This window comes from Rattus rattus, chromosome 1, assembly GCF_011064425.1.
Source record: "Rattus rattus isolate New Zealand chromosome 1, Rrattus_CSIRO_v1, whole genome shotgun sequence".
Classification (NCBI taxonomy): Eukaryota; Metazoa; Chordata; class Mammalia; order Rodentia; family Muridae; genus Rattus; species Rattus rattus.
In genome coordinates, this window is record NC_046154.1 from 2,274,169 (window position 1) to 2,299,896 (window position 25,728).

General features: G+C 45.3%; 1 protein-coding gene across 3 annotated transcripts in view; it reads left to right on the forward strand.

Annotated features, from left to right (window-relative positions):
• Nucleotides 1–5,263: 5,263 nt before the first annotated feature.
• Rnf38 (ring finger protein 38) overlaps nt 5,264–25,728 on the forward strand; it is a 107,507-nt gene continuing 87,042 nt past the window's right edge. For all 3 annotated transcript variants that reach the window (XM_032891483.1, XM_032891493.1, XM_032891510.1), the window contains exon 1: nt 5,264–5,482. The gene's annotated coding sequence lies outside the window, so the exon portion shown is untranslated. The remainder of the gene's footprint in view (nt 5,483–25,728) is intronic.

A 25,728-nucleotide genomic window follows, 5' to 3' on the forward strand; every position in this document is an offset into this window, starting at 1 on the left:
TAAAAGAAAAATAAGTCAATTTTAAAAAGAAAAAAACCCCCAGAAATTCTATATTTCCAAGTGATGCAATTCCATTCACTGCATATTCAGAATAATTGAAAGGAGGGACTCAAACACAGCACTCAAAAGGTGGAAGCAGCCTAAGTGTCCATGGACAGATGACTAAATGACCAAATGACCAAATGTGGTGAGTACATATAAGAGAATATGATTCAGCTTTAAAAAGGAAAAAGATTTCGATGTGTGCTACCTCTCGGATGAACCTTGAAAACATGCACTTAAATAAAATGATCTAGACTAAAAAAAAAAAAAAAAAAAAAAAAAAGACAAATATTTGGGATTCAGCTTGTATTGCCTAGCGCAAGCCCGATCCTAGGTTCTATTTCTAAGACCACATTAAAAGAAAGTAGCAAAGCAGTATGATCTCACAGAGACAGAGACAGATCAGTCAAGGCTGGGAGAAGTACGTACCTGGCTTCTTAGTGAGTTGACAGCTTTTATTTGGGATGAAGGAGTTGGGAGGGCTCACAGTAAAGGTTGCATACTTCACTTAGCTAGTTGGTGCCACTTGAAATTATCTCTGGTTCCCAATCTAAGAACACTAGCAGTTTTTTTGTTTTTTAAAGATTTATTTAGTATATATGAGTACACTGTCGCTGTCTTCAGACACACCAGTAGAGGGCATCAGATCCCATTACAGATGGTTGTGAGCCACCATGTGGTTGCTGGGACTTGAACTCAGGACCTCTGGAAGAGCAGTCAGTGCTCTTAACCGCTGAGCCATCTCTCCAGCCCCACTAGCAGTTTTATAGTCGTAACTCTAAGCCAACTACCCTAGTCCTTGTGCCTTAGGGGGTATCAAATAAACGAACTGACTTAAACTAGAGTCACCATTCACTGCTCCTCCTTCTTTCTGCACTGCATGCCCCAACTATTGGGATGCTCTGACCATCATTTTGTTGATCAAGTCAAAAATATTTATTATTCTCACCCAGGCAGTGATGGTACACATTTTAATCCCAGCGCTATAGAGGCAGAGGCAGACAGAGCCTTGACAGTTTGAGGGCAGCCTGGTCTGCAAAGTAAGTTCTGGAACAGCCGGAGCTTCACAGTGAGACCCTGTCTCAAAGGTGAACAAACAAAAAAATATTCATTATTCTTGACTTTCTTCTACTTACTTCAACATTATGCTCTGTTTTTTAAAAAAATATTTTTAGTTTACTTTATCCCTATGGGTGTTTGCTTGCATGTATGTCTGTGTGACACACATGTGCCCGGTGCCTGTGCAGGTGACTGGGGCTAAAGTTGATGTTGGCTGTGAGCTGCCATGTAAGTGTTGCAATTTGAACTCAGATCTTCTGAGCAGACAGTGCCAAGCTTAGCAGATAAAGACACCTGCCACCAACCATAACCACTTGAGACTCCACATGATAGGAGAAAACTGACCTCAGCTAGTCATCCCCTGGCCTACACAAGCACGCGCGTGCACACACACACACCACTTACACTCATATACCACTCACACTCACACACACATACACACACACTCATACCACTTGCACACAAACACATGCACACACACATGCACAAGCGTGTGTACACACACAGAGGAAGGAAAGAGAAAAAGGAAGGAAGAAAGGGGGGAAGGAAGGAAGGAAGGAAGGAAGGAAGGAAGGCAGGCAGGCGGGAAGTAAGGGGGTAAGGAAGGAAGAACAGACAGTGCTGGCAACCACGGTGCCACCTCTCTGGCCCCAACTGCCATCGATTCTACTCCTTCATGCCTCTCCATTCCTATCACTGTGCCTTGGTTTGGATCTTTCTCATACTTTGCCTAAGAGCTTTGTAGCCTGTTTTCTTGAGTTATGCTTTCTTCTGACCTACCTTCTATGTAGCAGCCAGAGTGTTTCCAAAGTCTGTATGTCCTCAGTGATTCCAACAAGCCCCTTCACTTACTTCATAAGGAGCTCCAATGCCCCCTCAACATGGCATTCAAGACTGTATAATCTACCCTTATCTTTTAAACACATATTGATTACCCATATAATCAGGTTCAGTATGATACTGATACATATGTATACAATTTAGCACCAGTAAAACCCAACCACCTATTTCCCACCCTTCCCAATGTCCAGTAATTACTATTCTATTTGCCTGTTTTTTTTTTTTTTTTTTTTTTTTTTTTTGGTTCTTTTTTTTTTTTCGGAGCTGGGGACTGAACCCAGGGCCTTGCGCTTCCCAGGCAAGCGCTCTACCACTGAGCTAAATCCCCAACCCCGCCTGTTCGTTTTTTAACATATATATTTATAGATGTACAAACTTTAATTTCTCTATTTGTGCATGCAGTACAGGTTCACATCTGCACTCTCCTTGCCTCTGCGTTCCAGTGCTGGGATTATAGGCATGTGTCACCATGTGTAGTTCTTGTCTTTTAACTAAAAAATTATCACATTTATGTGTTTGTGTGTGTGGGTGCTTGCACACCATGAAGGTTGTGCGGAAGCCAGAAGATAACTTGCAGGTGTCAATTCTCTTCTTCCCTGAGGGTTCTCAGGATGGAACTTTGGTTGTGGCCTTGGCCACAAGTGCCTTTACCTGCTGAGCCACATCCATGGCCCATTGGGTCCATGTTGTGAAACTTTGAATGAGAGAGGAACATACAGTACTTGTCTCAAGTGCTTTTTTTTTTTTTTAGATTTATTTATTTATTATTTATAAGTAGACAGTAGCTGTTCAGACACACCAGAAGAGGGCATCAGATCCCATTACAGATGGTTGTGAACCACCATGTGGTTGCTAGGAATTGAACTCAGGACCTCTGGATGAGCAGTCAGTGCTCTTAACCACTGAGCCATCTCTCCAGTCCCAACAGGATGCCTTTCAGTTCCACTTATTTAGCTGCAGATGATGAGCTTTCCTTGTTCTGTAGATGAATATGCTGCACTGTGTACATACTCAGCATTTCAGCTCCCCAGTGTGATCTCTTCACAATCTTTTCTTCCTGCCTCGCTTCCATAACGATCCACCCTATTACACCTGGGGCTTCCCTACGCCCACAGGTTTAGTCTCTCTCACTAATCACCAACGAAGAATGGAAAGATGTGAGTGGTGAGGGCCACTGCAGACAGGACTTGGCCCATGCTTTCATTGTGTCTTAGGGGACGTGGTGATGACTCAGGGCTTGGATAGCCCTCCCTTATTTCTTCCAGGTCTCAAGGCATCCTTTGATGGGTTCTTTGGATTGACTAGACTAAACTGCTAGTCTGTTCTTTCTTTTAAGGGTTGTCACTTGAGGCATTTGCTCTAATTTGAAGTTGTAAGAGATGAATCTGGGGTGTTGACTGTGGGGATAAAAAGACTGAACTGGCTGGGCGGTGGTGACACATGCCCTTAAGTCACAGCACTCAAGATACAGTGGCAAGCAGATCTCTGAGTTCAAGGCCAGCTTGATCTGCAGCCTGAGTTCCAGGACAGCCAGGGCTATATAGAGAAAACCTGACTTGAAAACAACAACAAAACAACACAAAGAGACTAAACTATGCTCAAGATTGCTGGGATTCATGAAAGGAAAGATGCCTCTGAACAGTGGTTTACAGATGATCTTCAGTGGGCCTTACGATGGAGGCCCCAGCATGAAAATAATTAACTGACTCTCCGTGACAAGAAACTCAGGGATTGAAATGCAGGGAAAGCTAGGCTCTCTGGTCAGTGTGTTGCAATACAGCGTCCCTTCTTGGTGAAATACTCATCAAGATCTTTAAGAGTTTTGTTTTCTTTTTTTTGAGACAGGTTCTGTGAAGCTTAGACATTTGGCTACAAATATCTTAAGTGACTAAGAATGACCTCCTCTGATGCAGCTATCATCCACAACTTCTAAGACTCTCTGACCTCTAAGGAGATTGCAAACTCTTTGGAGGCCTGGATAATATCTTTATTATCATGGTCTCTCCATTTCTGAGCACCGCTAATGACCGGAAAGACAATGCATCATCTGGTGTCGACTGCGGATTTGGAAATGTCCGTCGCCAAAGGTCGCCTGCTTTGCCCTCCCATCTTTTCTTAGCGTGGTGCAGGGAAAGGCTGAAGCGAATTTTTAGGAAAACAATCTAGCCGGCAGCTTAGCTGCACCCTTACCCACATGCCTGTACTTAGAGACACTCAGCACATGGTTGAGTTTATTTTGCTCTTCCATGGATAACGAGAGCCAGAGAAAGATGGGAAGATAATGGGTTTAGCAGCCAGCATCACATTTGAGAAAAAGAGGGCAGGCGGGGGAAGGGAGGGAGTTTGAATCCTCAGAAATCTTCCCCAAATAATAGGAAAGCCTTCAGTACAGCCCCAAGTGTTTCCTCACTTCACAGTCTCTTCCTCTTCTGAGATTAGGCCCAGTTGCCTGGACGGCTTCCTGTCAGGGTTTTACCAACAAGGGTATTTAAAGTGAGAAAGAGGAAGAGAAAGTCGGAGACCGGGGGCGAAGACCAGGGCTGAGTCTTTCTGGCTTCTGCTGGGAATTCAAGATGGGTCTCCAGGATCCAGAAAAGGGCTCTCATCTTCAACTCCTCCGTCTCCGCCTCTGCGGTTCTCTAGGGCTCCGCGGAGACTGATCTATCACCAATCAGCCTCAGAAGCGAAGGGAGAGTTTCTTTCCTAAGTGTCTCAAAGGCACAAACTTTAAGAAGACAGCCGGGAGGGAGGACCAACGTGCAGGGGGCAGCAGCAGGAAGCAGGCAGGCGCAGCGAACGTCGTGGAACGCCCGGAAGGCTGAGGCTAACCCGGGCGGACCCGGGCTCACTCCCCGGCGCAGACACTGCCTGAGGCGGCGGAGCGGCAGGGCCTGCGCAGCGGTCTGCCTGGCCCCTGAGGCCGGCGGCCGCGCCCCGGGGGCGGGCCGGGGGCGGGGCAGCACGGGTTGGGGGCGCGGATGCGGAGAGCTTTGGCTCAGGCCTCCCCGCCTGGGCGGGCCGCGGCTGCCGAGGATCCCCTAGACGCCGCCCGGGAGCCACGGCCCGGAGCCCGGCGCTCATTGGCGGCGCGGCGCGGCCTCCCCCCCCCGGCGTCCCCGCCCCCTCCGCCGCCGCCGCCGCGGCTCGGCTCCGCCTCCTGGCCCGCCGGGAGCCGCCTCCGTCGCCGCCACAGCCTCCTTCGCCGCCGGTCCGGGCCCAGGCAGCGCCCGCCGCGCCGGAGTCGAGTCGCAGTCCGAGCCGCTGCCCGCGGCCCCGCCATGAGCGGAAGCGCCGCCGCCGCGGTCGCGGTCGCCGCCGCCGCCTCAGCCGCCGCCGCCGCCGCCGCGCACTTCCAGCCTCGGCCGTCGTCTCCCAGGCCGGGGCCCGCCGAGATCGGGCCCCGCGCCGCCCGCGCCCCCGCCGCCGCCGCCGCCGCCCCGGCCTGAGCCCATCACCGCCGGCCGCCTTAGCCCTCCGGGCCACGGGCCTCTTCGGAGCGGGGCGCAGGGTGTCGGTGCCTGCGGCAGAGCGCCCGGAGCAGGTACGGGGTCCGCCGGCTAGGCGGGGCGGGGCGGGCTGTGCGGGGAGGGGTGAGGGTCAGTCCGGGGCAAGGGGTCCCGCGGAGAGGGAGGAGCCTTGCCCGCCACAGCTTTGTCCAGCCCGGGAGACCCGGGAGCCCTGCTCCTCCGCCGGGCAGAGCGCCTCACAAAGCGTTTTCGCACCCGCTGGGCAGCCCCTTCCTGCGGGGTGGGCAGGGCAGGACCTCGTGAGGAATCGACTCAGCCGGGGAGGAAACTGAGGCTTACGGGGGGAAGTGACTTGCCCAAGGTCACAAAGCCAGCTAGAGTCGTGTCTTGGCTGAGAACCAGGGCCACCCTGGAGCTGGTGCGGGCCGCCAGCCGAGGGGGCTGGGAGGAGGTAGAGTCCCTAGTCCCTTAATCTGGAGTGGTAGGAAGAAGGGGGCTGGGGCCTGCGCCCTGGCACACCCACCAGGGTAGCTAACCTATTCTGGGCTGACCCGGACAGGTAGGAAGGAGAAACAGGAGCTGCCTCGGGAGCTTAGTGCCCTGGGGAACCGATTTGGGGAGCTGAAGCGAGCAGGACTCCTGCCGGGGGCGGGGAGGGGGATGTGCTCCGAGAGGGTTTTATTGAGGTAGTGGAGTAGAGCTTTGGAAACTTGACTCAGGGACCGTTTAGTCTTCTCCAGGTCAGCCTTCTCACCACTGCATAGGCTAAGCCAGCCCAGCGGGAATGAAAGGGAAGGAGGCCTGTTTCATACAGTGTCTTTTCCAGGAAATTGCCCGAGTTTTGTTTATGCCCGAAACAGAAATATATAACTGGTCCTGGTAAAAAAGCATGCATGCTACAGAAGGCCATCCGAGCTTTTTCTAGATGGTTTTGGACTTACCACACTTGGAGAATTCTCAGAGGAAGAGCAGCTGTCCTAGAAGGGGGAAGGAAGTTGGAAGGGTTAGGACAAGTCACCCTCCTGCTTGCTTTACAATCCGGGAGAAATCCATTCTTACTTGGGGTGATTAGGTGAGTTGCTTTCACTCTGCGTGCATCTTAGAAAAGGAGAGAGGGTATTAATTCTTCCAGAAGAGGTAGAGAAAGCGATGGATGGATAGCAGGCAATGAAGAAAGACCAGTAGAAGCTATGGAATGGGGAAAGAGAGAGGGTATGTAGTTATTGTGGGGGAGGGGAGATAAAGGGATTGCTGAAGGGGAGGGAGGACAGCAGCTAATTTAGTTTAGAGAAAAAGACTGGATGCTTCAAAAAAAAAAAAAAAAAAAAAAGGGAACCAAATAGGATAAGTTTGAAGCGAGTCTTCAAGCTGAATGCTGCCTACAATGTAGAGTTTTCCTATGGGTCTGACATAATTTCATGTTTTTTTTTTTGAGTAAGGAGTAATATTTTATAGACACATGCTGCTTTAAGATCACCTGCTTAGCTTCATTCTTACCCCTTAAGGATACAGGCCCCTGAGTGCCTAAGGTATTGTCTTGGAAGTAGGCTTGACAAAAGAAGGAGGAGAAAGACTAATTAGCAAATGAATTAATTAAGGCCTTTTGTCCAGATTGATTCCTCAAAGTCGGCTGTTTCTTTACTGTCCTGCGTTGTACCGGAGCTCTCCATCTTGGCTCTGTTGGATGCTTTGGGGTTGTGATCCCAGCACTAGGGAGACCGAGGTAGAGGGATCAAGAGTTCCAGGCCCGGTGGTCACCAAAGTCTGGTCAACTTAGAAAAATCCTGGGATTTTGTTAGAGCTGTGTGTGTGTGTGTGTGTGTGTGTGTGTGTGTGTGTGTGTGTGTGTGTGTGTGTGTTTTTAAAGATTGATTTATTTATCTACTTATTTGCATGTTTGAAAAATAGGGTTTCTCTGTAACAGAGCCTTCCCTAGCTTTCCTGGACTTGCCTTGTAGACCAGGCAGGCACCAAACTCACAGATCCACCTGCCTCTGCCTCCCGAGTTTGGGACTAAAAAGGCTTGTGCTACCACACCTGGTTTAAAGATTTATCTTACATATGTAAGCGTTTTGTCTGCAGGTATTTATGTATTTGCATTGTATGGAAGCCAGAACAGAGTGTCAGATCCTCTGGAAGTTCAGTTCCGGGCTGTTTGTGAGCCTTTATGTGGGTGCTGGGTCTGAGCCGGGGCCCTATGCAAGCGTAGCCAGTGATCTTAACTGCTGAGCCATTTCTCCAGCCTCAAAATCTTGTTTTGAAATGTAATAAAAGGGAGAGAGCTTGACTAGCATAGTTCAGGCCCTGGGTTCAGTTCCTAGTAGTACAAACAAACCGTGACTTTAAGAGATACACTTAGCAGATATGCCCACATATGTGCTCATATGTATAAGAAAATTTATTTGTCAAAGACTTGTAATCAGACAAATTCAATTGAACACCAGTATATGCTATTTTATACCTGTGAGCGGGGCAGAACTTTAATGTTCTGGTGAGCACTTGGAAGGTTGTAGAGAAGTAATAAAACTTCTGTTGCTTGTTGTTCTGCTGAGGGTAGGACCTAGCTATGTGCTAAGCAAGTACTCTGTCACAGAACTATATCTCTATCCCTATGGGGATGGAAAATATTTTTAAAAACAGGACCTTGCTGTGTAGTCTTGGCTGGCCTGGAACTTGCTCTGTGGACAAAGTTGGCCTTGAACTCACAGAGATGCACCTTCCCCGATTCCTGACTGCTGGGATTAATAAACTATACTTTTTTTTTTCTTTTTTCTTTTTTTTTCGGAGCTGGGGACCGAACCCAGGGCCTTGCACTTGCTAGGCAAGCACTCTACCACTGAGCTAAATCCCCAACCCCAATAAACCGTACTTTTATATACTGTTAGTGAGAACAGAAATGGGCGCAACATTGGGGAGTAGTGGTGTAACAAGTATCTGGTTGACAATACCCATCTATCTAAAATATGTAAAGACAATAAATACAAGTACAAGAATCCTATTCCAGAGGCTGGAGAGGTGGCTCAGTGGTTAAGAACACTGTCTGCTCTTCCAGAGGCCCCAGGTTCAATTCCCAGCACTTGTATGGCAGCTCATAACTGTCTGTAACTCCAGGATCTGACACCCTCACACAGACAAATGTACAGACAAAACACCAATGCATATAAAATAAAAAATAAATAAAATTCTCTCTATATATATGAGAATGAATCCATGTATGGCACCAGGAGGGCCATATAAACTTTTAGAAAGACCCTTGCACAGTCTGAAGAGATGACTCATTAGGTGAAGTGCTTTCTATGAAAGCATGAGGGCCCAAGTTTGGATTGTAAAAGGCAGCTATGGCAGTCTTTGCCTTCAACCCTCATCTTGTGGTGTGAGTAGTGTGGAGGCAGCTGCACCCTGTAGGTTTAATAGCTAGAGTCAGCGAGAGACACGGCCTCAAAAAAATAAGGTGCACAGTGGCAGAGAAAGATGCCCATGCTGCCTTTAGCACCCACATGAACATGCATGTGCAGGAATACCGGTAAACACCGCCTTCATTTGTGCACTGAACACACACACCCAGGGCCCCCACACAGCTGAATGAACATTGCAGCCCTGTGAGAAAATAAATAAAAGCAGCCATGGCGCCTCATACCTGTAATTCTAATACTTTGGAGGTGGAGCAAGTTCAAGGCCAGCATAGGCTACTAAGAAACTTACCCTAAGCCTCCACCCCAGTAAATTATAGCTAATGTATTAGAAGTGGATGTATATTAGAAACCTGATATGTTTTGGGGGAGCAGATCCCAGAATTGTTACAGAGATTTTCCACTTGTATATTTTGAAAACTCAGAATTATTTGTGGTTATTTACATACATAGTAGTGTAAATGCATGTGTGGGAACTACAAAAATTCACAAGTAGTACTTATCTCTGGGCAGGGAAGGTAGAGCCTGGGAGAAGTCTCGATGCAAAGAGCTCTAATTGTACTTAATATTACCTAAATTCAGATCAGGAAATTGCAAATTAAGATTTGTTAGTGTTGGATGTGAGGTACAGAGATTAAATGTATTATTCTAAATATTTCTCAGATGTCTGAAATATTTCTCATATGTCTCTCATTTTTTTGTTTATAGAACATAAAGTTTTGTCCTCTAATACTGGATCTGTAACTACAGCGTCTAGTCAGCATAGTCTGTTAGGTGCCCGGTCTGGTGCTCCTGTTTTACCCTTTCTGACCTGTAACCTAGTTATGCTGTGCGTTAAAAAAAAAAGTTATTTATTTATTTATTTATTTATTTATTTATTTATTTATTTTGGTTCTTTTTTTCGGAGCTGGGGAACGAACCCAGGGCCTTGCGCTTCCTAGGCAAGCGCTCTACCACTGAGCTAAATCCCCAACCCCAGTTTGTTATTTTTAATTTAAAAATTTTAAGTATGGGTGTTTTGCTTGCATGTATGACTGTATAGCATATATGACCGCGTAGCAGAGTATACTGGTGCCTGAGGCTGGAAGAGGGCATTGAATGCCCTGGAACTGTAGTTACAGTTGTAAGCAACTCTGAGTTCTGGGAAGCATGGCTAGTGCTCAACTGCAGAGCCGTTTTCCTAGCCATGGGTGATTTTTATTTTGGAGTTGGTGGAGAACATGAAGGATTTCTAGTTTTCTAGTGGACCTAGATCAGCAGTTTGAGTTTTGTCAAAGATGAAACTGCTCCTGCACGTTCTGATTTACCAGGTAGAAGGACCCAGCCTCGAGCCTTCAGCTCACTCACTAGAGTTTGAGGACTTGTTCCACATTTGCCCGAGCCCAGCCTCCAGGCTCTCCCCCAGGCTGTGCTTTGCTCTTGCTCCATGACTGGGTAGGATGTGAACCCTGTGATATTTATCACTTTGAGACCGGGTCCTTTCAGCTCAGGCCAGCCTTCCTCTCCATGTTCATGCCTCAATCTTCTGAGTGCAGGCATAGGCCATCAAATGCACCCTTGGTGGAACATAAAGGAAGACAAGGGAGCAGCTTGCAGAAATGGCTTATGGGTAAAGTGCTTGCTGAGCAAGCCTGGAGACCACAGTTCAGATCCTTTGCACCAGGTAAATGACAGGCAGCTGCCTATAATCCCAGAGCTTGGGAGTTAGAGAGGGAGAGAGGACGCCCCAAATAAGCTGGCTAGCTAAGATAGACTAGTTAAGTTGTCAAGCTTTAGGGTCAATGAGACCGAAGGTGGAGAGTGAACTAAGACACACAGTGGCAACCTCTGTCAGCCATATGAGTGCATTTGCACTTGGACACACCTGTGTTCCTGCCTTGGAAACATGCGTATGTGGGCATGCACACCACACACCCATACTTATTACAGTGGTGGCTCACACCTTTAATTTTACCCCTTAGGAGGCAGAGGCAGGGATCTTTGTGAGTTTAAAGCCAGCCTGGTCTACAGAGTGGGTTCCAGATCAGCCAGAGCTCCAGGTTTTCCAGAGAAACCCTGTCTCTGGAAAAAAAAAAGAAAAGAAAAAAATGCTAAGGGTAGGATCGTAGGCCTGTTTTTAACCCACTTCCTTCTAGAGGCAGTCTCCTGTGGTTCAGGCTAGCACCAAACTTGTTTTGCAGCTGAGGATGACCTTGAACTTCTAGTCTTTTTGCTTACACCTGAATGGTGGGAATGCTGGGATTATAGGCCTGCAACAAACCGTCTTATGCTGTGTTGGGGTTTGGGGCGTGCCTAGGCAGACACTTTACCAAGTAAATTATGGCCCCAGTATTCTTGGACCTCATGTAGCTCAGGTGGGCCTCCAGTTTTCTGTGTAGCTGAGGCTGGTCATGGACTACAGATTTTCTTGCTTCAATTCTCCAGGGCTAGGATTTTAGGTATGCACACCTGATTGGCCATGCCTATCTTAATCCAGGCTGCCAGTTCCTCTTCAGGGCAGGTGGATAAGGGGCTCACAAGAGGACTACATCAGAATTTACAGGCTTCTACCTCATTGAGAACTCTGTCTTTTTATAGTTGGGAGAAGAGTAGCAAGAGGTCTAACAGAAAGCAAAGCCCGATTGGCAAATGTGTGCGGCTTAGGAGGGCCGAGGGCATTGGTCTCAGCCCTGCCTATTTAATAAGCCTGCACTCCAGTCCTCATGCCCCCTTTTCTTTTCACACTTACTGCTTTGTGTGAGGTGGATGCAGCTGCAGGGGTTGCAGGACAACATATAGGAGTCCATTTTCTGTGATGCAGGTTCCAGGGGCTCCACAGAGGAGGTCATTAGACCTGGTCACAAGCACCTTTACCTGATGAGCCAGTGTCTCTCATGTCTCCCTCATCCCCTTCTTAAGAGAAAATTGGTTTAGCCCTCTGCAGTTTATGGAGATTCTTGTAGTGTTTTGGCTTATTATCTCTCTACCTTTGAGCTTCAGCTTTTGGAACCATGAAAGGTTTTAGATATTAGGAAATGATTGCTTGTCCCTTGACTTGGAAGTGTCCTCGCCCGAATTTACTAGTTTCCCTTAGATGTTAGACTTTTAGTCTTGATTCACTTAAGAGTTTTATATCAAGGTGAGAGTTTCTGATGATGGAACTTGTGAAATGCCTGTTTTTGTTGAGGTGCTTTCTGATGGGTTCATTTTAGAAGTACAGCATGGCTCCAGGGGTTTTAATTTTTTTAAATAATTAATTTTAAGTAAGACTGCTAAAAAGGACTATATACATGACCTCCAGAACAGACCATCTATTTCAGGTAGCAACTGAGGGTGAAACCTTTTGTCAGGATGAGCAACTAAGGGCTGGCAGAATGGTTTAGTGGATGATTTGTTTGCCATCATGGATGATGGCCCGGGTTTGATCCCTGAGACCCATGTGGTAGAAGGAGAGGACTAACGCCTGCAAGCTCTTCTCTGGCTCCCACATGCAGAAACAACAAACAAACAAAGGCACTCCATTCTCGAGAAGGGGCCATGTTCTCGGTCTCACACTGAAGTCTGCCAGCTCTGGGCCTCTGAGTCCAGCAGTGACTGTGTCCTCCATATTTACTCTGATTCTAGATTGAAGGCTGGCTTGGTGCTGGGTTTGAGGCTCTAAAAGAATCTGCTGTGTGCGTTTTTTGTTGTTTGCTGTTTTGAGCCAGGGTTCCACGGTTCTCAGATCTGTCTCAGACTTGGTATTTGGTCTTGTCTGGCCTTGAACTTCTGACCCTCCTTTGCTACGGGAGGGCTGGGGTTGCAGTTCTAGTTTGCCTCCATGCTGGGCATCAAGTACAGGGCTTGGTGTATGCTTGACAGATGTTCTGTCAATTTAGTTATATCATAACCCAATCCTTTTTGGGGGAGGGGCTAGTTCTGAGACTTGAACCTAGAGTCTCAATAAACTAAGTGAGCAAACACTACCACCGACATACGTTCCTAGCTCTCCACCTGAACTTGTCCTGGAAGGATTTCAGTCCTGCCCTTTTAACACTACATTAACTGAATCAAAGACTTCAGCTTTATGTGATAAACTGTATTGAGACTGGAGAAATAATACAGAATAAGCAGGAAATGGTTTGTGGGAAAACATGAGAGAAATGTGTTAGAAAGACAGCAGCATTGGTAACACAGGTGAGAAGTAGCTGTATCCCACGCTTGCTCTTGCAGCGGCCACTTTGGGAGGTAGGATGTTATTTTTCAATCTGTTTTTCATTCATACTAGTGTAGCGTTCCTGAATTTCTGAGACCTGAGGCTTTTTAGCCAATTTAAAAAGTATTTACCCGTTTATTTTCTTTTAAGTTTTTGTTTATGCTTCCTGCTGTTTTGGTTTTTCCTTGGGAAGAGAGGAAGGAGTAATGTGTACCAAGGACAGACTGGCTGCGTTTGCAAATGATGGCCGAGTGTTTTCCAGAACAGTTGTCATGGTCAAGTGACACTCCTGGTGGCTCTAGGGAGAGCTGCATGTGAAGTGGGTTCTATTGTCCTTTTATTATTTTAAAGCAATGATTGAGGTGGCGGCTAGAGAAGTCCATTGTGTATTTGTTGATGTCTACCAGGAAATTTTGAAGAAATTATATGTAAATAGAAATGTTTAATGAAAATAAAATGGCCTTATGCCCACACAAGGAAGATCTACAGACCTTAATTGTAGACCTCCAAAGTGATGGAACTGTTTCCTTTCACTGTTTCCTTAACTGGATATGAGTGCTGTTGGGTAGAATGGAGACTGAGGTGATGAGGGCAGGTGTGGGGTAGTGGGCCTTCCCTGTGTTCTGTTTAGGGCAAGTCATAATTCAGAGGACTGTTTCTGCATTTTCTGCTTTTGTAGTGTAGAAATAAAGTGTATTTCCCTGAATATAATAATTGGATTTTGTTGAGACAAGTGGAGAAAAGTGGTAAGAGAAAGAGATGTCTGTGTGTCCGAAAGAAAGCACAGCCAGGTGGTGGGGTGTGTTCTGCGTGGGTTTTGTGTGTTTCTAGAGTTGGAGAAGAGAAGGTTCCTGTCTCTGCTTCCGTGCGTTTTAGCGGTAAGGGTGGGTGGGCTGAAAGTAAAACAAGTTTCATTTCAGCACTGCCTTCACCAATTTGAGATGCTCGTGATTAACAAAAAACCATTTTTGTTTGTCTCTTTTGTTTGGCTTTTCGGTTATCTTGCTTAAAATAACTAAGTTTGTGTCCTTCCTAAATTTTTATTCTGCCCGAATAAGTCATGGGAATCTCCCAGTAGTGACAGTAACGCACAGGCGGAGCTCTGACTCCCTGGAGTGAGGCCTTCACTGCCGCTGCGGCCACCACTGCTACTGCTGCTGTTGCTGCCCCCGCTGCTGCGGCTCTAGAGGGGCCAGGGGGTGCACTTCCGGACAGTGTTGCTTGCCTTCCCCTTCTCTAGTCTTTCTGCTCCCTGGCCACTCCGGGCTTAGTGATTGTGCCTGTCTGTCAGGATGGGCTCTGCCCCTCCCATAGTCCCATTCTGGGAGCACAGAGGCTGACCAGGATTCTTGATGGTCACCCACAAGGAAAACCCCAAAGGCGGAATATGGCTGAGACAGGATTGCTGGGAATTGGAGGCCAGTCTAGACTGCATAGTGAGTGTTATCAGGCAGCCAAAGCTACCTAGCAAGAGTTTGTCTCAAGAAGAAAAAGAGAAAGGGGTGTGGGGACAGAGGAAAGAAAACCCCTCTGCGTAGTGTCCAGGCAGAGCCCAGCCCAGCCCAGCTGACCCGCCTCTCCTCCTTCCTCACGCTGCGCTCACCCTCTGCTGAGAGCCTGGAAAGGCACCCTTCCCCAAATCACACAAGGAGGCTTTGTGCTGCGCGGAGGTTCTGAGAGGCGGGCGGGGTCACTGTAATTATAATTCCCTAAGCACAAGCAAGTGATGGGCAGGCAGGGTAAAGATGGTGTCCGTTCTTGTTGGTAGGTAAGGTCAGACGGGATTAAAAATTACCTGGAGACAGCATCCAAGAGTGGATAATGGGGCATTGTTGTAATGCTGACAAGAGTGTGTTTAAGTGAATATATTTCAGAGTTTTAAATCTACTACTGGCAAGGCACTTGAAGCTTTAAAAAGCACAGAACTATGTCTGGGACATTTTTTTCTAATCTGAAATTATAATTGAAAATTACTTAAGAAGAAGGTGTGTAGGTATCTGTTTGTTTATGTTTGTATTGCTAGATGACTGACTGTTCTAGAAGGCCAAGTACATATTTTGCTTGTTCTGTAGAGATGCTCCCACTAATTTACTTTTAAAAATATTTATTTTTGGGGTTGGGGATTTAGCTCAGTGGTACAGCCCTTGCCTAGCAAGTGCAAGGCCCTGGGTTTGGTCCCCAGCTCCGAAAAAAAGAAAAAAGAAAAAAGAAAAGAAAAATATTTATTTTTATGTATGTGTGTATGGATGTATGCAGGTGTGTATGGATGTATGTATGTGTGTATGTATGTATGTGTGTATGTATGTGTATATGGATGGATATATGTGTATATGGATGTATGCATGTGTATATGGATGGATGTATGTGTGTATGTGTATATGGATGTGTGTATGGATGTATGTATGTGTGTATGGATGTATGTATGTGTGTATGGATGTATGGATGTGTGGATGTATGGATGTGTGTATGTATGGATGTATGTATGTGTGGATGTGGATGTATGTGTGTATGGATGTATGGATGTGTATATGTATGGATGGATGTGTGTATGTGTATATGGATGTGTGTATGGATGAATGGATGTGTGTGTGTATGTATGTGTGTATGTATGGATGTATGGATGTATGGATGTGTATATGGATGTGTGTATGGATGTGTGTATGTATGGATGTATGGGTATGGATGTGTGTCTGTATGGATGTATGTGTGAATGGATGTATGCGTGTATTGCTAGATGTATCACCCTTGAGTTGTCCATGCTGGGTCTTTTTGACTTGGAGTTATGGGTTGGTCAGGTTGTTGTGAGCTGCCTGGGGACAGAGCTTGGGTCCTCTTCACCACAGAGCCATGTCTCCAGCTCCTCTAGTGGGGTTTTGTGTGCTTTGTATCACTCAGACAGGCTTTGAACTTGTGGTCATCCTGCCTCAGCTCCTTGACTTTAAGGATTATAGACCTGTGTCAACCAACCTGGCTTTCAGGACTTTTTCTTTGGAAGCAGAGAGGTTAATTTGTACCAGTAGGAAAAACCTCCTCTGGGGTATGTGGTAATAAGTTGTTTTAATTAATCAAGTATTTTATTTTAACTTTTTTTTTTTTTTTAAATAGAGACGTGTGTAGCCCAGGTTTGCCTCAAACTTGCTATGTAGCTGAGAATGACTTTGAACTTCTAATCTTTCTGCCTCCATATTCTCCATGCTGAGATTATATATAAGCATGTTACCGTGCTTTGTTTGGGGCCTCATATATACTAGGCAAACACTTTACTAACAGAGCTAGCTACATCCCTTAGCCTATGTTTTGTTTGTTCTCAACATTTTTTAATTTTGTGTATGTGTGTGCATACAAATGTGGACATCCATTGACAACTCAGGAGTTGGTCCTTTTTACCATACGGATTTCAGGGGTTGAACTCTGATCATCAGGCTTGGTGGCAAATGCCTTTTTACCCATAGAGCTTTGTCACCTGCCTCCAGGTATAACCCCCCCCCCCCGAGCTGGGGACCAAGCCCAGGGCCTTTCGGTTGCTAGGCAAGCGCTCTACCACTGAGCTAAATCCCCAACCCCCAGGTATAAACTCTTAATGTCCACTACTCAATTTTATGATGTGCTTCTAAGCTTTGTTGTTAGACTTTTAGTGAAAATGGTTTCCTTCCTTCCTTCCTTCCTAACTTCCTTCCTTTGTTCTTTTTTTCTTTCTTGCCTATTTGCTTTTCCTTTTTGTGTGTTTGAGACAAGGTTTCTGTATAGTCCTGGCTGTCCTGGACTCATGTAGATCAGCTGGTCTTGAAATCACAGAGATGTACCCACCCCAGTCTCCCAAGTCCTGGGATTAAAAGTGTGTGCTACCATTGCCTGGCTAAAAAAGTTGTAAAAAAATTTTCTTTGTGTGTGTGTATGCTTTTTCTGTAAATATATATGTGCTATACATGGGTGCAGTGCCCAAGAATTCCAAAAGAGAGCGCTGGATCACCTTGGAACTATTTTTCTCAGTATGTAAGTGACCACTGTATTGCTTATTACTAGTATTTCAAACAAATTGGTTTTAAGAAGAGACAGAAAGGGGGCTGGAGATGGCTCAGTGGTTAAAAGCGCTCTGCTTTTCTAGAGGTCCTACCAGACTGCGGCTCACAACCATCTATAATGGAATCTGATGCCCTCTTCTGGCACACAGATGTACATGCAGATACAGCACTAATACATAAAATAAATAAATCCAAAAAACAAAAGAGAGACAGACGGACAGACAGAGAGGCAGAGACAGAGACAGAATAAAATACACCAAACAATTATTTGTAGGGGTGAGCTCAGTCGGTGGCGTATGAGCCTTAGGTTCTAGCCTTAGCACCCTGTAAACTTGGGAGAGGAGGAGTTCAGGGTCATCCTTGAATACAGAGTTCAGGCTAGCTTGGACTATAAGGAATTCTACTATTCAAAACAAAACAAACTAACCAAACAACCTCAAAACAAACAGCAGTAGTGGACTGCAGTCTTTTTAGGGTGTGGATAAAGGACTTGCCATGTGCTCTGTGTAGCTTGATAGCCAGTACCTAATGTAAATGTACAGCTATGAGCTGGCCCATCTTCCTGGGAGTCAAAGTCACAATTTGATTTTGAGTCTTGCTTTTTCCACGATTTTCTCCTTGTTTAAGGAAATCTGGAAAACTTACCTCTACATAAACACTGCTGGAAACCCCATCATAAAGAGCCTGTCCAGATTTGGTGGTAGCAGTGCATGCCTTTAATTCTGGAGCCCTGAGTATTAGAGGCAGGTGACTCTCTGAGTTAAATGCCAGCCTGGTCTACAGATTGAATTCCAGGACAGCCAGGGCTACAAAGAGAAGCCCTATCTAGAAAAACCAAAACAAGCAAGCAAGCAAACAGACAAACAAAACGCTCCAGGAACAACAACAACAAAATCCAAGAGCCTGTCCAGGGCCTAGGTCTGTAGTTCAGTTGGCAAAGGACTTCCTCAATATAGATGAGGCTGTAGGTTCAATTCCCAGTAAGACCTTGTCCAAATACTCATTAAGAACACACATCAGAAGAGGACATTGGATCCCATTGCAGATGGTTGTGAGCCACCATGTGGTTACTGGGACCTCTCGAAGAGCATCTAGTGCTCTTAACCGATGAGCCATTTCTCCAACCCTTTTAAGGTTTTTTAAATAAAGATACTCTGATTTGATATCTAAATTTTATGAGACTAAAAATTACATTAATTAGGAGGGGCTAGAGAGATGGCACAGCACTAAGTACTTCCCTCTTGCAGGGAGAACCCAGGTTCAGTTCTAGAGGATCTAGTGTTTTCTTCTGACCTCCACAGGCACCAGACACACATGGTCCACATCCATATGTGCAGGTAAAACATTTACACATAAATTAAAAACAACAGGGCTGGGGATTTAGCTCAGTGGTAGGCGCTTACCTAGGAAGCGCAAGGCCCTGGGTTGGGTCCCCAGCTCCGAAAAAAGAAAAAAAAAAAAAAAAAAAACAATTACACAAGTATCTAGGTTTTTTTTTCTTTTTTCGAGCTGGGGACCAAACCCAGGGCCTTGCGCTTGCTAGGCAAGCGCTCTACCACTGAGCTAAACCCCAACCCCTAGGTTTTTTAAAAATAGGAACTCATGCATGACTGCGTGCGTGCATGCATGCGTGTGTATGTGTGTGTATATATGTGTGTGTGTGTGTACACCTGTGCTGTAGCATGTAGTGCAAGTCAGAAGAAAATGTATGGCAGTTGATTCTCTTTGAACCATGAGCATTTTAGGAATCAAACTCAGATTGCCAGGCTGGGTTTCAGGTTCCTTAATCAATAGTCAGTTTTACTAGCTCTGTTTTTATTAGTTTTTAGTGGAAGATGTAAGTTTTCCCCCCCCTCCCTCCCTCCCGCTCTTCCTTCCTTCTCCCCCCCCCCCCGGACTGGAACTCACAGAGACCTACCTGACTCCCTCCCAAGTGAGCCACCACTGCCTGTCAGTAATGCTTTCTAGAGTGGTAGTGCATGCTTGTAATTCTAACCCATGGGTGGTGAGGTAGGAGCAGTTCAAGACTAGCCTGGGCTACATACACGGTCTCCTAAAACCAAAATAATAGTTCCTCTTTTTAATCAATATGTTCATCAGGAGTTACTCTTATTTTAACTTAAATTGTCCACTATTATCTGGACTGTTTCATTTGTAAATATATGCTTCTTCTGGAAAAATAGCTCTTGACTATTTCCCTGCAGTCTGGTGGCCACTAAAAGTGGTGACTGGAAAAAAATGTCTGCGGTGCACTAGGCCGACTTAGGATTTCAGAGATGGTGCAGACATGCAGTAGCACTTCACTGATGGAGTCAGACAATGGGCTAGCATGAGAACAAAGGTGTTAAGGATTCTTGGCCCTTAACGAGAGTACAGAGAGTGAAGTGCGACTGATAGCAGTGATACGACCAGCTCTCATCCCTGTAATGCCAACACTTGAGGGGTGGAGGCAGGGAAGCCTCTGCCTTATACATGGACTTTCAGGCCATCCTTACTACAGGAGTCCCTGTTTAAAAAAACAAACAAAAATGGGTACAATATGATAACCCTGATAATTAATCCTTTAAAGCACAGAATCAAACCATCAGAGATGGTTCAGTAGTTAAAGAACTACCCACACAAGCACTAGGAGCTCTGACTTCTACACATGCAGTTAGGTACCCCCATCCCCAATAAGTAAAAATAAAAGTTTTTGAAAAGGCTTACTTTTTTATTTAATATTTAAGATCAGTGTAATTGGTCTTCATTGTTCTAATCTACTATCCATGCTTCGATTGACATGCCTATTTCCTTTCAGCTGATTCCCATCTTCCCCTTCCCCACCCCTGCTGACACATGTAACCCAGACGTGAACCTTAGGTGTCATTCCATAGGCCCCATCCATGTTGCTAGTTGAGGCAAGATGTCTCATTGGTCTTGGGCTTCCCAGTTGGCTAGGCTGCTGCATCTGCCTTTCACACTCGGATTATAAAGCAGCCTTGCCTCTGCCCTGAGGGCTGGAATCACAGTCCCAGTCATCATGCCCATGTAGGCTTTTGGGTAACATTGGCCTGTCACAGTGTGCTTATTTTGTGAGGTTCCATTGTAAGTCACTTGCGTGGATTAATAAATTAATCCTCACTGTAGTTCTCTAAGGTATCGCTGTCACACTTACTGTACAGATGAAGAAACTGGAGCTTGGAGAGGTTAAATAACTTAGTAGATACACACAGCTTTTAGTGATGTGGTCTGTGGGCCTGGGGATATAGCTGAGTGGAAGGGAGTGTCGGCCTAGTACGCAAAGGCCCTGGGTCAAATCCGCAGCACTGCCCCTACAGAAGCGTCACTTGGGATAGGACTGAGGCAGCCATACTTCTAGGATCTGTTCTTATCTGGTGCGCTTCAGTGCCTCTCACTCTTAGATGGAGAGCCTTTCTTAGCTCAGCAATTCCTTTTGATAACAAAGTACTGAAGAGGAATATAAGTAAGGTATTTTATATTTTGAGTCATGGAACCTTCAGTTTCTGACTCCCAAGTGAGATTATGAGTTTACACTACTAGACCTAGCAAGAATATGAAGTCTTTGTCCCTCCTGAGAAATACATGTGTTTTTAAAGTTCAAAATTACACATGTTGAGATTTATGATTATTCGTTTCCTCTCCTCCCTTCTCTCCCCAGCCCCCCTTTCCTTCACCTCCTCCTTTCAGATAGGGTCTTGTGTAGCACTTGTTTTCTGGTTCATTATTTACTTTTTCATTTTAGAACTGGGAATTGTGTATGTGTCCTGGAGAAAAGTCAAATTGAATTAAGCTTATTAAAATTGCTTTTTAAAAAAGCTCTAGGAATTGAACTCAGAGCTTTGGACATGCTATATCATAAGTCCTAGAGTCTTTTTATAGACCCTCTCATATTCTATAGTTTTAAAATCTTTTTGTTTTGTTATTTTGTTATTTTTGAGACAAGGTTTCTCTGTGTGGCCCTAGCTGTCCTCAAACTCACTGAGATCTGCCTGCCTCTGCCTCCTGAGTGCTGAAATTAAAGGTGTGGCTACCAATGTGTTTTCTAGACTCTTAATCAAATGCTTGTTTGGCTGCTTGAGCAAATTTGTCAAAGAAAAATGTGACTGTGTTTGTAGGACTTCCTGAATCGTGTGTGTGTGTGTGTGTGTGTGTGTGTGTGTGTGTGTGTGTCAGAGACAGAGAGACAGATTACAGTACTCTAGTCCCCTACCCCCCCCCCAAATCAGTGTAAGAATAGATATATGAGTGTGGGGATTTTAGCCTTAATTTCTTTCCAGTCCTGTGAAGTGGCTCAATGGGTAAAAGTGCTTGGCATGTGAAATTCCTGGAGCTCACATAAAAACCTGGACCTATAGTGTGTCCCTGTGACCCCAGCACTTCTGTGGCAGGACAGGAGGTGGAGACAGAATTGTCTAGGGGCGTGCAGGTTGCCCAGCCTAGATTGTACTGATGGGTGACAGGAAAGGAAAACAGGAAAAAAGAGACCTTACTTCTGAACAGGGTGGTGGGTGAGACCTTCGACCTCTCTTCCTTGATTGATGTATATACACGGTGACGACTAAATTTCTGTCAGTCTAGAGAACCCTGACTGATTCATACGCCACTGCATTTCTGGTGGATTTGGTTTTGCTGTATGCTGAAGTACAAGCATACTCCTTAATTCAGCAGGATGGACTGAACACCCCGAGCATTAGAGAGCCTGGAGCGGTGTTGGTGTCTGAGAAATTAACCTGGCACAGTGATCCCCAAGTGAACTGCCCATACACTGCTTTTAGTGTTGGCTGTTTCTGTCAGTCAGCTCATAAGCGGCCTCAAGTAGGAATCTCAGTAATAGTCCCCTCCTAAGTAGTTACTGTTGTGTAAGCTCCTGGGCTGGGTTGTTCCAGGGAACTATTTAGAAAATGTTGTGGAAAGTGGAGGTTTAAGGTCCAATGTAGGTGTCATAGCTATTGCCTTTTAGAAAAATGGCTTACTTTTGAGTTATGAATTACCAACTTAATCTCTTTGCCATAGTTAACCTGTGGATACTTATTAAAAATGAATTCTGTCTTTTAAAATTGCTGAACAATGTAGAATTTTTATTGAAAGATTTATTTATTTTATGTATGTGAGTACACTGTAGCTGTCTTCAGACACACCAGAAGAGGGCACCAGATCTCACTACAGATGGTTGTGAGCCACCATGTGGTTGCTGGGAATTGAACTCAGGACCTCTGGAAGAGCAGTCAGTGCTCTTAACCACTGAGCCATCTCTCCAGCTTCAACCTAGAATTGATTCATAGAAGGAAGGCCTTTCTCTGGATAGCTGGAGTGAGAACAGATTAATGCAGACAGCTGAGAAGAATCATTTGAGAATGCAGACTCACACTGTTTGAGTTTGTTAACAAATCTAGCCTCAGAATGGATCTGTAGCAGTGGTTTTCAACTTGTGGGTCAAGACCCCTTTAGGGTTGAGGGTCAAATGACCCTCTCACAGCGATCTCCTAAGATCATTAGAAAATGCAGGTATTTACATTAGGGTCACAACAGTAGAAAAATTAAAGTCATGAAGTAGCATATGGGGGTTACCACAACATGAGGAACTGTATTAATGGTTGTGAGCACCATTGGGAAGGTTGAGAACCACTGAGCTAGATAGAGTGTGCTGTTTAGTTAGGTTCTTAGGGAAGAAGCTGTTAACTGTGGACATGAGCTAAGAACTTACCTTCTCTAAAACTGCATGTGCTGTCGGGAGCAGTTAGGAGTGGCTGCTGTCAGTAATGATGTCTTTAAGACTTAGCTAAAAGCTGCTGTTAACAAAGAAAGAGAACCCTAAGTCTAAGACAGATAGAACAGATCAAAATGTCAACTTATTTTTTTTTAAATATTTTATTTATTTATTATATCTGAGTACACTGTAGCTGTCTTCAGACACAGCAGAAGAGGGCATCAGATCTCATTGCAGATGGTTGTGAGCCACCATGTGGTTGCTGGGATTTGAACTCAGGACCTCTGGAAGAGCATTCGGTGCTCTTAACCTCTGAGCCATCTCTCCAGCCCAACTTATTTTTTTTAAGATTTATTTATTTTATGTATATGAGTATACTGTTGCTATCTTCAGACACACCAGAAGAGGGCATGAGATCCAATAACAGATGAGCAGCCATATGTCAGCCACCATGTGGTTGCTGGGAATTGAACTCAGGACCTTTGGGAGAGCAATCCAGCCCAAAATGTCAACTTCTTAAAACAGTTTCTGTAGCCCCGAAGTTGCTGTTGAGATAAAAACTGAGGTGAACTTGGACCAGAGTGGGGAGCATTTGGCAAGCGTGTGCGAGTCCTCGCCCCAAATAACAGCTTCTGAAGTCAGAATTTGGCCTAGAGTGTTCAGGGAATGCTGTATGTATTTTGAGTGTAAGTTTTGGTAAAACAGAGAATTTAAAAGTGAGTTCTGCGCCAGCGTGGTAGCACATTTCTGTGGTCTCAGCTTCTGGGAGACAGAAGCAGGATGACTTCAAGGACAGCTTTGGTCACAGACCAGACGACATGAGGCTGTTCCCTTATAGTCACCCTCTGGGCTACCCCCAACAACGACAAAAGAATTCTGGCTTTATCATAATGGACAGCACATATGTTCACGAGTGTGGAGGCAGAGGCTGATGCTGGTGTCTTCCTTTGCTGCTCCTTGTTTTGAGACAGGTTTGTAGCTGTCCTTGCATCTGGCTATTTGTGTGGGTGCTGGGGATCCAAATGCTGGTCCTTACGCTTGCACAGCGAGCTCTTTACCACTTAGCTATTTATTTCTTCAACCCTGATTTTTTGATATAAAGTCTTGGTAGATAGCCCAGGCCCTCTTCGAACTCGCTTTTACCTGGGATTTCAGGTGTCTATCACTTATTCCTGCTAATAGATACTATTTTTAATTTTTTTTTTTTTGTTACTTTTGTTTTTAGATTAGGGCCAGCAAGATACTGGTAGGTACAGGCACTGGACACTAAACCTGATGATAGGAGTTTGATCCCAGAACCCACATGGTAGAAGGACAGAATCAACTCTTGCAACCTTACACAAGAGCCTACACACATGCAGAAATAAGTAAAAAAAAGTAAGGAGGTGCAATAGTAATTTTTAGAAGCTATTATTATTATTAATTTGTGTGTAGTGTTTACGTGTGTGTGAGTGACTGAGTGAATGGGCCACAGTGAGTGTGTGTTCAGAAGACAGCTGTGCGGCTGTTCCCTCCTTCCACCTTTACATGGGTTGTGGGACTAGAACTCAGGTTACCCGCTGAGCTATTTTATCTGTCCCAGAAGTAATCCTAACAGTGGAACTGTTTGAAAAGTTTAAAGTGGAAAGACATGGGCACAAATGAATAAACTACCATACCAGAATATTTTTTATTTTTAATCAGTCTGTCTGTCTGTCTGTGTGTATATGTGTGCATCTGAGTTAGAAGACAGCCTATATCATGTAGGTCCCAAAGATCAAAAACTCAGGTTGCTAGGCTTGGTGGCAGCCTCATACCAAAATCATTTAAAAGCACATTTGAGATATAAAGATGTTTCCTTTTGAGATAAAGTTATTTGGTAGATTGCTATTATTTTTCCTATTATTATATAATTAAAAACCCAAGGCCCAAATTGATTTTAAGGCTATTAAACTCCCTTGTTTTAGAAGAAAGAAAGATTTAGAGATTTTAATTTCTGAGAGTGCTTTAAAAAAGGAGAGGCAAATCAAATTGGGCCTGGGCCCCCCACATTTACCACAGTACTTCCTGTGCTCTGGAAGCAGAGATGGGGCTGTCCTGCACTGTGCAGGGGTAGGGCAGGAGCCTGCTGGGAAAACTGCAAGTGCCTCAAAAAGCAGGTTGTTAGGAGGGAAGCTGGATGGCATGTAGCGGAGGTACGTACAGCATTTCTTTCTTTCCTTTTTTTTTTTCTTTTTTTCGGAGCTGGGGACCGAACCCAGGGCCTTGCGCTGCCTTGTGCTTGCTAGGCAAGTGCTCTACCACTGAGCTAAATCCCCAACCCCCCCCCTTTTTTTTTTAAAGATTTAAATTTTATTTATTTAATGTATAAGTGCCCTACTGTATATATATCTGCCTGCCTGAAAAGGGCACCAGATCCCCCTATAGGTGAGCCACCATGTAGTTGCTGGGAGTTGAACTCAGGACCTCTGGAGGAGCGGCCAGTGCTCTTAACCATTAAGCCATCTCTCCACCCCCACATACATTATTTCTTAATCACAAATGTGGATACAGGCCACCTACAGTCTCCTCAGAAAGTGTTTTGCATAGAGCATACCAGAGATTCCAAGGAGGAAAATGTGGTAGGCAAAGGGAAAGATGGGGGGGGAGTATGTATATATGTATGTATGTGTGTGTGTGTGTGTGTGTGTGTGTGTGTGTGTGTGTGTGTGTGTGTGTGTGTGTGTGTGGTGAGGTGGGGGTGGCTAAGGATCCAGGTTTTGAGATGGCAAGAAATTTAAGGTAGGATGTGGTAGATATTTCTCCCTACCCCTAAGAGGGTGGGTAGTGTTTGTGTATTTTGGAAAAGTATGCTTCCAGCAAGGAGGTTCTATCGCCATTGGTTTTTTTAAACTATTTTATTTTATAGGCATTGTGTTTTGCCTGTTTCACTTATGTATGTCGGTGTGAGGGTGTCAGATGTTGGAGTTACAGTGGTGAGCTGCCATATGGATGCGGGGATTGAACCCAGGCCCTCTGAAGAACATTC